Genomic DNA, 15,071 nt, shown 5'->3' with positions numbered 1-15,071 from the left:
TCTTTCACATATATACCCTTAATAGGAATAACATACTTAAAAATCTTTAACCAACTATAGTTATTTGCTGATAGTAAACTTGGGAATCTTGAAGCATATTATTCATTCTCAGTGTTGAAATAATACAATCTTGGAAGATGATTTGTAATTGAGGATTAAAAAAAGAATATTGTGGAAGTATCTAACAATTTAAATAGAAATAAGAAATGTACCTTTGGGAAAGCTAGGCATAGAGAATGTTGGAGGAAATATGCTGCAAATAGGCAAGTGAGCAAGCTCCCTTGAGTCTGGGAAGGTGAGTGCAGCACATCCAGAGAGTCTATGAAGTTGTTACAAGTCACAGAAAGGTATGCAATTAAAGTGTCTTAATAAGCAAAATATCCTTCTTCAGGAATTTTTATATTGATATTTCTATGGTCTGTGTGGTCACAGGAAGTGATAATTATGGTGGTGGCTTGGAAGTTCTTTTCTCTTTGTCTGTAATTTACACGGCGTTGTTACAGATGGGGCAGCAAAGACCTGTGGTAAGTTGTTCCATGGGGTGAGGGAGCAGTTAGAAATGATAAGGCCAGAGATCTAAAAGAATTTTAGACCCTCCCTTCCTAACTGGCAGACCTTTAAAGTAAACTAGCACAGGTATGTAACTAAGACAGTGGATGAGAGGCAAATTTATGGTCCCTTTAGGGTTACTGCTCAGTCAAGGGATAGGGACCTCTCTGGCCAGGAACCGCAAGACCGTGGATGGGGTGGATGGGTAGGGGGAGCTGATATTTGCTTCTGACCTGAGAGGCAGAGATGTGTTGCAGAAAAGCAGACAGTGTTGGAAAGATGCAGCAGCTCCACAGCCCAGAAGGAGCTGTCATATTCAGGGAGGTCAGAGAGGCAAGAACCAGAGTTAGTGATGCCACAAAGTCAGCAGCGTGGCAGCAGTGATGTCAGTATCTGTGTCCATAACCCACCTAACCCTACATGAACTCATCTGCCTACAGGGGCCAGGTAAGTAACAGAAATGTGTGCAGTGGGTGCAGTTACTGGCAAATTGGCAAGTGGATATCCTAATGAAATGCACTGCTCACAATCACCATATTGGAAAGAGGGCCCCACACTGTCAGATCTCTTTCTCATTCAAGAGAAGCCAGAAATTAAGACTTTATTAGAAATCAACCCAGTTCAAATCCCAGAAATCTTTTATAATGAAAACAAAGGCACAGACTATTTAGAAATAAATTAGTGAAAAAAGTTAAGATGGTTCTGATAAATGAGTTAAAAAAAGAAAGAAAAAAAAGATGATTGAATGAACAGTAGAATACACCATACTCTTCATTGGGCAGACTCAAATTTGGGGGACATAGCACAGTTTTTCTCCAAAATAAATTTAGAATCTGAATGCAAATTTAGTTAATAATCCCAAATGGATTTAAGAAAGAAAGCTGAAAGGTGATCCTAAATTTCTTCCAGAAATATACACAAATATACAAGTAAAATAATGAGGAGGGATGGTTGAATTGATAATATTAGGGACCTTCTGGAAAAAGATAAAGTAGGACCAACTCTAGGAGGTATTAATCTATGGTCATGGAAACAGTTTAGAAATAGTGCACTGAGATTATGAATGAAATATGATACATTTCAAGAACAGATGTGGATATTTATGAGATTTTAGTAATATTATAAAACTGACACTTCAAATCAGTGGATTCAACTACTGGAGTAATTAGCTAAATCATTGGAAGTCCTGGTACAGTGTCCTCACTTTTGACATTAAAATAAATTCCAGATAACTTTTTTTAATTAAAAAATAATACACCAAAAAAAAAAAACCCAACATGATTTAATCTGTTCAGATATTCAAGTGAGAAGAACTTTCTAAAAAGCTTTTGGAACAAAGACCAACAACAACAAAGGCCTAGCAACTCAGCAAGGCCAGAAAAGCCCACTGTAAAACAAAATTAACCCTCACCTGACCCTCTATCACAGCCCTGTATTGCTCTCTGATACTTTATACACTTTCTTCTTCCCTTTAAAGTCCAGTTTCTTGGAGAAGTACCTGCGCTGATAACTCCTCCATTGCTCAGAGCCCTGCATCCCTCATTGCCCTCACCGCGGCACTGAGAAGGGGTTGCACTGTCGGTGGCTGTGAGTTCCAAACCAGTGGGCATTTTCAGTCCCTGTTTATTTGATTACCAGGTAGCTTTTGATGTGGACATTTTCCTCTCTGTGGAATGTTCTTTCCCCTTGATTTTTGTTTTACTAAAATAAGATTAAAAAGCCCAGGCAGATATACACAGATCAGTTTTTTAAAGGCTACCTAAGTATAGTTCTCTTCCTCCATTTCCCCAGTCTTGGCAATTAAAGGTGGGCTTAACTCTTGCTTTCTTGCCCCACACACCCACCTTTTTCACTATGCTTCTTTTAGTCAGTGTTCAAATCCCTCTTAAGCCAGGTTACAGTCTTCCCTATGTTGCTTCAACTAGTTTTCTCCCAAGTGCTCTGCTATTCTTCTTTCTCTTGGTGGATTTCTCTTCTCCCATTTGCCATGTACTTGGCCCTTTTCCCCAGGGCCTCATCTTCAATCCTCTGCTTGTAAGAACTGAATCACCCCCATGGCCTCACCCACAGCTCCTGAGCTCCTGACTGGTGAATCCAGCTTAACAATGGACATCACCCCTCAGATGTCCCATAGACACTTCACACTCAAAATGCCACACACAGAACCACCTCCTCAAAACAAGCTTCTCCCCTTATACTCCCCCTGCAGGCCCACTCCCTGGATGGGTCACTGGAAGGTCATCTCAGCAGCTCTGTTACCCCCTGCCCGGCCCTGTAATCACCTCTGCAGCAGTTACCACTTCTGCCACCCATGTTTCTATCCCTCTGCCCAGGGCCTCTCTGCAGGCGTGTGCCATTTGTTGTCTGGTTTACCTGGGGTGGCCCCCTGAAGTATCATTTCCCCCAAATATGGGCCTCCCCCCAAAAATATTATCTTCCATTCTGCTGCCAGAATAACCAGATCTTCTTCAACATAAATATTATGCAATTCTCTTGGTTACAAATATTCCAATATATCCCTGTTTCTTTAAGGATACATTCAAGTCTAAGCACACAGGACCCATCATGACAGAGGCCTTATGTACCTGATATTCCCACCTATGGATACTTTGTTCTAGCCCTTCTTGTCGTTCTTCAGTCTGGCCAAGCTGCTTCATGCCGTGTACTCTTATATGTCTCTACCTCTCTGCATGAAGTGCCCACTCCATCTACCACACATTAGAGAGCTAACTTCCATTCCCCTTTCAAAATTCAGTTCAAATATCTCCAGCTCTAGGAAGTCCAATTTGCGTTTACCTGCTTAGCAATCCATCAACTACTCATCATGCCTCGCCTGGCCTGGGGAGTGCAGACACAAAGTCTTACCTGTCTTGGTCTCCCTAGCAGTTGATACAGTGTTTGGCATAGCAGGTGCTCAATGTTTGTTGGATGGATAAATGAATGAATAAGTAAAGAGATGAGAGGTCTACAATCCCCCCCGAGTTACTCAGCTGCCATTTTGGAAAGTTAATTCTGCAGAGACAAGGAAATGTCAGTGCAGGTGTTGGGCAGACAGAGCAGAGGTGAGGGCATGGTGGAGTCAGGCCTGGTCCTGGAGAGTGTAGGAGAGCCGTGGGTGGGATAGCACTGGAGAGAGAGGGAATGAAGGGGGTGGGTGCTAGGAGATGTTGAAGAACAACTGATATTAACTGCAGCAAATTAAATGGAGAAAATAATATATGAAGGGAAGATCAAGTTAACCCAGCAAGGGTGGAAAAGGCAGGACCAGACAAAGAGCTCTCACTTCATCACTCACAGCATTTCACTTATGGTACCTGCCCTCTGGGAAGGCATTGCAAAATTCTTGGGAGACTGGTGTTTATGCTGTGTGTGCTCTAAGTACAAAATGGTATCTTATGGCTTTCAGATTTTAAGATAGATTATTTCTCTTATGTCCAATGTCTGAGTTCTCAGATGGCAGGATCATTCGCTGGTGTGGGGAGAGCTATTTTGGTTAACAACTCAGGGTTACTCTAATAATCTCAAATGACAGTGGGGAATTCACTAAAACAAATAAAAGAGAAATTTCACTCAGAAAAAAACATGCCATATAGAAACTTGTGAGGGCCGTGGGGACAATGTTACTGCAAACTCATCTAACAGTTGTATGTGAGTGTGTTGAAACCCCAAGCTCAAGTCACTTAAACATGTATGAGAACCAGAGTCCAGGCTGTGGTGCTCCAGACATGGAAGTGAAGATGCAAAGCGTGACTACTGCCTCCAAAATGAGCACAATGGACACAGACACGATCACACACCATCAAGACAAGAATCAAGTGCAACTGATGCATAGAGAGAAGAGCAGAAAATCTGTAACAAGTGGAGGGGTTCCTGCCAAGGCTTGGCAAGAATCCTACCAGGCAGAAAAGCAGAGAAAGTTACTTCAGGCAAAGGAGACTAGGGTTGGTGGCTGGGTGTGAGGCCTAACTAAGCATGGGTGGAGGGCTCCAGGATCATCTGTCAGAAGCTGTTCCCCTTCAGCAGCTAAGAGGCATAATTAAAAAAGCAGGTGGGGTGTCATTAATGACCATGGGGAAAACTGGGAGGAGGAAACTGAGGTCAGGAAATCACCACCAAAGGCACTTTATTTTAGAGGAACAAAAATAATTCAAAAAGCAATTGGAAATTCTATCTCCCATGAACCAAAATAACAAAAAATAGGTTTCACTCCAGCATTGAATACAGAATAACAGACTACCTACTTTCAGAAATGGATTGATTTTTCTAATTCATTAGGGACAATTTAGATAATAGGAAAACCAATAAATCTGAAAAATCTCTCTAGAATACCTGTTCTCCATCCTTTCTTGCAGGGTAGGGGTGTCTGAATTATTTAACTGGTGTTTTAATGAGACTATAAAGTTCTAAAAGTCCTATCAATTTCTCCCCAAAGTGTATAACTTTTCCTTTCAATGCCCTTTATTTGACTTAACTATAACAATAACTTTTTTCCAAGGCTTTTTTTTTGTGTGTGTTAAAATAACAAATGATATGCTGCCCCCAGAATGTTGTTATTATTAATGCTGATAATAGCCCCAATAAGAAATATTTACAATTATGACTCATTTTAGAATAACAGGTCATTGGCTTATAGTCCTTTTGAAAATAAGCAGAATAAATGAACATAACTTCTACTCCAGGGACGGCAGCTGCACCCTTAATGGAACCTGGTCACAAAACACAACAAAAGCAAAAATGAAACTCAAATCAGACACCAGGCCACAAAGCATCACTGACTGAAGACGCCACAATATGACCTTTCACTCACCAAAGGAATCAGATGCATTTCCATGTATAATGTATATTTTTTAAAGCAATTATTTTATATATAGAATGTGACTTAGGAAAAAAAAATCTCCCTCTATCTGTAGGCTTATAAACAAGAAGCACAAAGGGATGTCTTTGCAAACATGAACCCCCATGCATAAATGCAAAGCCTATTGACCAAAATCCTTTCCTTTATCCTAAGCTTAAAAAAAAAAAACTAATTCAAGGCAGTGGTGAGCTGAAAGTGCTCAGATACAAAACGTGCACATCATTAGCCTTCTAGTAGATAAAAGTGTACCATGCATAATAGAAAAGATGATGTTTCCTATGGAAATCTATTTTAAGATGCAACCATTTAAAGGCAACCAAGAGCTCAAAACCAAGTTCAACCAAAGAGACACAGAGCCCAAGCAAATGTACAGAAATGAACAAAGACATTGGAGAAGGAGGGGATCTGTGCTTAACCGATATTTGAGATCAGCAAATTCATCCTGAATTCAAGCCAATGATGTGCCATGAGGTCACTCAAGGAACCAGACAAAAACCATCAGCCAGAGGAAATAGGAACAATGTCAAAGACAGGTGTAAGATGTGCAAGGGGTGACCCTGTGAACCTTGCTGCCATGAGGCAGGATGCTCTTGCGGGATTTCTGCACAGGCTGGCTGGCTCACATGACTGTGTTTAGAAGGATATCAGCCAACAGCTGTGCCACACAGACTACAGCCCGAGCTGAGTCACATCTAGTAACGGTTCTGAGTTCATTCTTAGACGGCATGACCAGAAGGTTCTGAGAATTAATGGTGGAGGCGTACCTGAATGAATATTTCATTTCATTCCTTGGCAGTAAATCTTCAGCTTTGTACAACATAAATATTGACAAAGATACACACAGGCACCCTATTTGAAAGCCTGACTGCATGATTGTATCTAATGGAGAAAAGCAGGCTTTGTTTTTGTATGCTAGGTCATTGTTTGGCTTGGTAACCAATGCTTCTGAGACCCAAAACATACTCTAGTATAACCGACAGCACCGAAATCTCCACTGATGACTTACTCATTTCAAGGTATTCATAAAATAACCCCAGTTTGCCCATGGGCTGCAGATGGTAGTCCCATTCCCATTGTGGGGTGGTCTGTTCTGCTCCCGAAACTGTGGCACTGTTAGATTCATGACCCAGCTGCCAAAGAGATCAAATTATAAGGCAGGATATCATCAGACCAAGGTCATAAAAGTATTACTGACATTTCAAGCTGAACACATCATCTTCCCAAGAACTTAATTTCTTGTCTTCAGGATAAATTTCTTTTTATTGCTGCTTCCCTACTCCCAAATATTGTGAAAACTAGTCCTGACTACGTACCTGGGTTTACCAAAATTGTAATGACTGCTACTTTATCTCCTACCTCCTTTTCAGGTGGGCATTTTAGCTTTTAAAAGATACCTTCCCTCATTTGTCTTTTTTCCCCCCATTTCTCTGTTATTATCCACCATGGCTTTTCCAGTCTGAAAATCGTCAGAGAAAATAAGTAAAAGAAAGAAAGACAGGGACAGCGAGCTGGTGATAAGTGCTGTGGGGGAAAATAAAGGAGGGCAAGGAATGTGTGGTAGGGAGGAGTGGGGCTGGGGCAGTGAACTTTGAATAAGGGGCAGAGGGAACGGTGATCACAGGCCTGGAGGTTCCTCATGCTGGACAGAGAGCATGGAGGCTGGTGTGGGCCAGAGCAAACAGGAAATCAGTGGTGGTTGTGGGGGTGGAGCCTAAGAGACCACAGTGAGGAAGTGGGCATTTTTCCCTCTGAAGGAAGTGGGGAGCCATGGAGGGTCACAGAGCAGAAAAGTGATACTCTAACATTGGATCAAACAGGTCCAAGACCCTAATTTAAGCTGAACAATTCAAGGGCCAAAGAAGTGACATGCCGCCTCAAAGTCAGTGCAGAGCTTGGAAGAAACACAGCCTCGACTCGCAGCCCAGTGCTCTGCCCCTTCCTGGATGCTGTCCCACAGAGCTATCTCTAAGGTTATCTTCTTTCCTCACTCAGAGGCTTGTGGGCCAACTGAATGCTTCCCCCTTTTTCAAATGGCAATTTGTTCTGAAAGGAAATCAGAGTTGGCAGTGAAACCAGGCGTGCACCTGTAGCCTACAGAGCTGTTGTCCCTGAAAGCAAGAGCTGGCACATGGTTTACTCGTGGATTTCAGCAGAGAGACAGAGCAACAACAGACAACAGCATCTAGCTGAGCTTCGGCTGACTGCACTGCACGTTTGGATGGATTTCAAATTTAGACAATGAGGAGGCTTCACACAAAACGCTGGTGTATACACTGTACATGCATACATGTGCGTATGCACACACACACGGACACACAGTGTATACGATGTGACTTGTAAAGAGCTGCCCCTGTTAGGTTTCCCACTGCTTCTGATCTCAGCGTTAACTGTTCACTGACCATGCTCCAAGGTTTGCTACGAGATTTCTTTGCAGTGGAACATACCTTTCACTTCACAAACTTTCCCCACTTCTTTCAATGACATAAGGGGAAGAGCAGGGAGCTCTGGGAAGTGGTGGGGATATGGACTCGAGATACCCCTGAATCTGAATCCACACTTCATGGCTTATTTGTTATTTAACTTTATTTACATTCAAAATGCAATTATTGCAGATCTCAGAAGATGATTTACACTCACTGCTATGGCAGAATATTGCAGTTAGTAGACCCACTCCTGGATCGTCTTATTCAACACGTTCTTCCAATAATTCAGATGTTACTGTATCACAAGTGTCCATTTCTATATTTTGATCTGCTTTTCAGTATAATTATCTTCCTTCTTTATTCTCTAAATCTTATGATTTTAGAACATTTTTCTGAGAAGGGGTCCAAAGGCTCTTTATTTATGATAAATTGATAAAGAGATCCTGGAGACCAAAACCACATTTAAATCCTGAGATAAACTCAACTCTGTCATATACATGGCTAGATTTAGTTTGCAAATACTTTGTTTAGAACTTTTTTCTTCAAACAACAAGGTCCTACTGTATAGCACAGGGAACTACATTCAATACCTTGTAATAGCCTATAGTGAAAAAGAATATGAAAAACAATATATATGTGTGTGTGTGTGTGTATATATATATATTTCTGAATCACTATGCTGTACACCAAGAATTAACACAATATTTTAAACCAACTATACTTTCAATCAAAAAGTTGAAATAAAATGGGGAGATGAAACTTACACTGCCCAGGCTGTGGTCAGGATTAAACGATTGAAAGCAGGCGAGGTATTAGCAAACCCCCTAACACATCAAAACCCCATGTGGGATCTTCCTTTTGAGCAGCACAGGCTAACCGGCTGTGGCCACCTGTAAATAGGACTGAAGTCACTTAGACCCTTGGCTTGGGGACACCGTGTCCACAGGGGTTGGCATCACTGCAGCACCTATGAGAATGACGGGGACAGCCTGCTGCTGAAGCCACTCCCCAGGCCACAGCCCAGAGCACTGCAATCAGGTCTGAGGTTTGGCCAGGAGTGCACAGCTCCACAGCAACTCCAGGGCCCTGCAGTATGGGTGGTGCTGGGACCACACTGGTCCATCACCCTTCCTGGCACCCAGACTAGGGAGTCTCCTGGGGTAATTTTTCTCTGCCTCATACTTCCTGTCTCAGCCTCTTGTGGAATCTGGTCAATGCCCCAGGGAAGCAGGGCTTTTACGCTCTGGGACCCAAGTCCATCACAGTTTGGATCCAGGATGGAACTTCCATGCCAACTCATCTGGCGCTCCCTTCTTGTGCTGAACTGCCCTCTCCCGTTGATGGCATTAGGTAGTATTAGAAGTCCCGACTGGCTTGTCCTTCTTAGCTAAGACTCTGAGCCTCTTGTGCAGTCTTCCTGAGTGGAACCACTCATCTGTGGCAGAAAATCTTGGGCTGTCATCTACCCATTATTGTCCTCGGTCTTTTGGGTTTTCTGTTGGGTTATGGTTCTCATGCAGGGATATCAATTTGCACATGAGAAGCACCTGTAGACATTTTAAAAAATACAGACACTGGATCCTCCCCCCTCTCTGGCCAAGGCTGGAAGCTTTCTCCCTCTTGCAGGGGTTACAAAATCATTTGCTTAGGAATTGACCACACATATTAGCATAATCATAGTAAATTGCCCTTTACTCAGTACTTGCCATGTGGCACTTTCTACCTCATGCTGTCTTTGTACCTTCATTATCACATTTAATCTCTGCACTATAGATAATCACCATTTCTGTTGAAGACACTCCCACTTGCTAATCTTGAATACAAGTGTCTTTGATTCTCTGAATCTATTTCATTCCTGAGTTTCCTTTTCCTGAATTTAATGAGTGAATGATGGACACCTGTATTTAAGAGTCTCTTATTATATGTCTTTGACTAATCCTCTAACTAAATCATATCTGGAGAAGAGAGATTTTCTCTCTTAAACATTTGTTTTTTCTTATTATATAGTAGTGCATACACACAGTGGAAAATGTAGAAAACTTATATAGTAAGAAAATTACAGCCATACATGATCTGAACACCAAAGGCAATGCTATGTCATTTTGGGCAATTAACTATTTTTATTAATATTTTGTCATAAAATTTCTCCAGGGCAAGTTCTTAACCCTGGAATTGTACTAGTCTTTTGTCAAGTACAGAATAAATTTCCCAGAAATGACCCCAATACCAAAATAAAATGTGAGGCTGGGAAGGCCACAGGGCTCTCAGCTTATTCTCTGAGTCCTAAAAACAATGCTGTTAATTCACTGATGTTACACTTTCAATGCCTGTGAGTCACTCACTCACTCAGCTGGCTCGGACTGAGACCTACTATATACCAGGTGCTGATCCAAGTGCTGGGGAGACCTCAGAGGGAGCCTGGATAACGGCATCACTGTCCTTCTTCATTTGCTCCCAGAATTCTACTCAAGAACCCCACATGGAATTGGGGGCTGGAGGCAGGTGAGTTATAGTGAAATCCATTTCATTATGTCCCTTTGGATGTATTTAAATAGCTTGAAAATAGTCGCTAACTTTGCTAAGTTTTCTTTTCCCTTCCTATGTATATTTGAGGATGGGAATAGTTTTGGCATAGAAAGAGTAACTGATAGATCTTTGGTATGTTAGGATTTTATATGAAAAAGTAAGAAGGAAACTGGCACCTTATACAAAGAGAAGAGTCAGTGAGGAAAACACAAGCCACCCTCGAACTTGGCTACCATTCAGCATTCCTGGGTTTCAAACAAGGAAAATATAATTCAAAACATATTCCCTAAATATTTTAGCCCATAGTAGAAATACATGGAGGCAAAGTTCAGCTCACTGGAACCTATAACAATGTGCTTACTTAAGCGAAGATATAAACAGACCACAGATACTATAATGCATCCTTTACTTTAAACTAGTCCATATGAGCAAGTTTCACTTCACATGAATTTCTCAGTACTAATTTAGGAAATATATCCTCCTTGGTTGGTTAAAATAACTCACTGACATCCAGATTCATCCAAATTGAGTGTTAAATAATTAACCTATTTCCTTCTGGAAATGCTTTTGAGTAATCTGAGTTAAGTATTTCCTCTATCTTATCTATTTCTTTTCACACAGAAAAGTAGTATTATTTGCACATGACCTACTTTTTCTCCTCTGGAAAAATCTGACTGTGAGCTCAGGGTAAGAGTTGTCTACTATCCAGTAGTGAAAAAAAAAAAGTTTGACTTCACAGCGAAAATCAGAATCTTTTTTTGAGGGGCATGGTGAGCTGGGGGACAAGGGAAGTGCCTTTTTTAGAAATAGACCCGGGTAATTCATACTGAAGCTGAAAGATGAAGCCCTTGTGAAGAAATGTGGAAGGACACAATGACCCCCAAAGGTGTTCACTCTGCAAAAACAGAGAGATAGTTAGATAGAAAGAAAGAAAGAAAGAAAGAAAGAAAGAAAGAAAGAAAGAAAGAAAGAAAGAAAGAAAGAAAGAAAGAAAGAAAGAAAGAAAGAAAAAAGAATTTAACTGCCCTATAAAGAGAAAGGACAGAAACTTGGTAATAAGGGAGAGGGAAGGAATGTTAGGGAAGCGAGGAGAAACAATGAAAGGGAAGTTGGATGTGGTGGGCAGAATAGCATGTTTCTGGAGCCTAAAATGAAGGATGATAAAGAAAATTAATTAAAGTTTTAAAAAAGTAAGAAAGTTTAAAATAGTTTAAAAATTAAAAAACAAAGTTAAGGAAATTAATTGTTTTTTTATAGTGACATAGAAGATTTTAAAGTGATGGAGGTTTTTCATTTCAAAATTCAAGTTGTTTGAGTTTCTCCTCCATGCTCCAAACCTCAGTAAGTCCTGCTTGTGTAAGTGGTTTTGGGGGACACCACAGAGAGGGGTGAGCTCTGCAGTTATGTTGGCCAGAAGCAGAATGCTGGTGTAGAAGGCAAGACAGAAGAGATATCAACAGTTTCATGAGAACAGAAACTCAAAGCCAGAAATTATCTTAAAAAGTTTAGTGTGGTAGGCAGAAAAATAGTCCCCCCCAAAGATGTCCATGTACTAATCTCCAGAACATATGAAGAGGTCAGGGTCCCTGGCAAAGGGGGACTATGGTTGCAGATGTGGTTAAGGTTGCTAACCAGCTGACTCTAACAGAGAGGTGGGCCCAATGCAATCACGAGGTTCATTAAAGGAGGAAGAGTGAGGCAGAAGAGGGGAGAGAGGAGAGAAGATGTGACCACAGAATCAGAGTCAGAGGCACACAACCATGCTGACCTTGAGAGAGAGAAAAGAGGTCACAGGCCAAGAGATGCAGGTGGCCTCTGGAAGCCAGAAAAGGCAAAGATACAGGTTCCCCTGGGGCCTTCAGAAACAGTCCTGCCTACACCTTTACTTCAGCAGACTTCTGCGTTCAAGAACCCTAGGAGGTTTAATTTGTGTTGTTTAGTGGAGACTTTTTCTTTTTCCTTCCTACTACCATGACGTTTGGGGATACTTGTTACAGCAGCAACAGAAAGCAAATACAGTAAGCTCCTTGAAATGTGCAGAAATTGCAGATAACACTGGACTGTCCACTTTGACATGGGATTGGGCTTATGTGAAAATCAAAAGGACAGTGTGACCTTAGCTAACATCTGCTTTTCTCATTTTTAGGAAGAGAACAGTAAGTCAAAACCTCTGTAGTTATTATTTTAGACAAATGTCTCTTAAAACATTATGTAACCCTGTGCCTTAGGACCCCAAGAGAGCCTCTGTTCTTAGAAGAACATGGATTCAGAGAGATAGGGTCTTACATCTGAGACCCATAGTAGTCTCTTATTGGCAATGAGAGCTTGGGCAAATCATTTACCCTCTTTAACCCATAGAATCTTCATTTGGAAAAGGAAGATAAGAATAAGGATTGTTTGGGTGATTAAATTGCACACACACACACACACACACACATACATGTACATCACTTAATACAGTGACTAGCACATACTAGGCACTCAGCAAATTCCTTTTATGGTATTTTAAATGCATGTATAAAAGGAGGAGAAAGTTGTGGGAAGTTGTGGGAAAACTTAGTTCACGGCCCCAAAAATGGCCATCTCTCAAAGGGCTCTGATCTGTCAGTCCCCAGTGATGGGCTGATAAGCAGAAACTATAGCACTTGGGGATTTAAGTTAAACATTAAAAGGAAGGTATTTAAGCATAATTATTAAACAGCAGGTACGTTTACACTGTTGGCTGGATCATCTTATCTGGAGGTCTTTCATAAGCAGAGAGTCTCCCCTGTTTTATAGTTGAGCATGCAGGAAAATGACTTGGATGGGTGGGCCATTCTAACCCCAAGATCACATGAATAGTACACACGGAAGTAACACCTCTTGTATGTTATTCCAAATTGACTGTGCTCCCATGATTATTGTCAGCTGTGTCATCAATTCAAGGAGACAGCCACCTGGGTCACACTGGACTATTAGAAAGAAAATCTCATTTAAATATTAGATAGCTCTAACATGAAATAAAGTCATTATTTTATGGCTAAAAATATCTAAGGAACATACAGTAAAGACACCCTTCATTGGGCAACTAAGTGAAAACATTAAACAGGTTAGACTGTCAGAACACAAAGCTGTATTCAAACCTCTTCATTTCCGTATTCTCACAGCCAATACACTGGATCTCCTGGATAAGTCACAAATCTGCCCTTAAAGAATGCGATGTAGAAACACGAAGAGTAGTAGTTGACAAACTGGAACAAGAACACCTTCCTGTTTAGGCTGTTCTCATAGTCAGTCCAGTCCTTGGGAGCCCTGCAGCTAGAATAAAGAAAAGTTAAGTCTGTAAAACTGTGAACGGCTTTGAGACTAGTCAAAGCCATGAATACATGAGTTAACATGATAAATATTTATATATATATACACAATTCACACTGTTTTCACTTAAGCTGTTTTGAATTCCTTAACGTAGCTACTATGTTATTTCCAATTGTACACACTGTTGTAAGAGTTTCTCCCACTATGAACACAATATCCCACAAGGTAAAAAAATAGTCAACTGTTCCTTAAAATTTACAAGCACAACAGTATCCAATGGTCAAGAACTGTCCTCTGTCAGGTGTAAGTGTACAGAAAACTACTCTTGAACATCCTGCTAAATGATATTCTCTTGTCTCCTTGAATGGCAGTAAGGTAGGACTATTGAAGAAAACAAACAAAACAGGGGGTGACTTGCTAGAAGCATTTGGGGAACACAAAATGGATCATCCTCCTAGTTTAGAATTTGAATTGGTCTTAGTGTTTTCAGAAGATGACTACTGAGCAGACCACTGGGAGAACGACCCAGCCACATGCAGCCTGTGGGAAGCACTTAACTTTGTCCACTAAGCCGCTGGCTGGGATACAAGCCAGAGAAAAGAAACATTTATTATAGAAGCCATAGATGATGCAAATGGAGCTACACTAACAGGAACAGCATGGGGGGAAGACAGATAACATTTTGATTACTTGTCCCCTCTGTAACACACGAGCAAATCTGCCACTGGAACCATGACCCTCTTCCACTTATTTGCAATAAAAAGACTATTTACGTTCAACCATAGGGTACATGATCTAATGTAATTGAAAATATTATTCATCACTGAACTGTTTACACAGAGTTTGGACATTCTAATTCTTGCTTTGTCCCTTTTACTAATGCAAAGCTGGAGCTAATTCACTTCTCATATAGGCTAGAGAAAATACGTTTACACTTGACGTTTTCTAAAGACTGTAATGTACTGGAATTGAAGTTCCTAAAAGATAGCCTCTGTTTTCACCTGGTTCTAAAACTGGTGTAGAAATGACCTCACCTGCAGGAGGAGCTTACCAGAGGCGGTCGTCATGACTGCCACCTTCTCATATATGGTGTTCAAGGTCATGATGATGATAAAACTGATGAGGGATGCAGTGATGGGCGTGGTCCATCTGCACAGTCAGTTACTTCTGGATTGGGTCTCTTCCATTTGGGTTCTTGGGAAGTTTTGCAGAAAATACAATGAACACTGAGAGTCCATAGACAATGATCCCAATAACAGAAGCAATGGTCAACAGGACCTGACAACCCAAAAACCCAGCTGCATGAGACTCACTAATGATCATATTTTTACACAGAAAACCTGCCCCCAACCCACGCTTAAACAGACAACATGCATGTGCTGTAAACCTCACATAAACGTGAGAAGAGATGTAAATCACACATA

At 41.1% G+C, this 15,071-nt stretch overlaps 1 pseudogene; it reads right to left on the bottom strand.

Moving 5' to 3' along the window:
- Positions 1–14,750, bottom strand: part of LOC141578088 (guanylate-binding protein 6-like) — a 94,225-nt pseudogene extending 79,475 nt beyond the window's left edge.
- Positions 14,751–15,071: the final 321 nt, after the last annotated feature.

The sequence above is a fragment of the Camelus bactrianus genome, chromosome 7 (assembly GCF_048773025.1).
Source record: "Camelus bactrianus isolate YW-2024 breed Bactrian camel chromosome 7, ASM4877302v1, whole genome shotgun sequence".
Classification (NCBI taxonomy): Eukaryota; Metazoa; Chordata; class Mammalia; order Artiodactyla; family Camelidae; genus Camelus; species Camelus bactrianus.
Note: the sequence above shows the minus strand (reverse complement) of the source record. Positions and strands in the feature narration are given on the sequence as shown.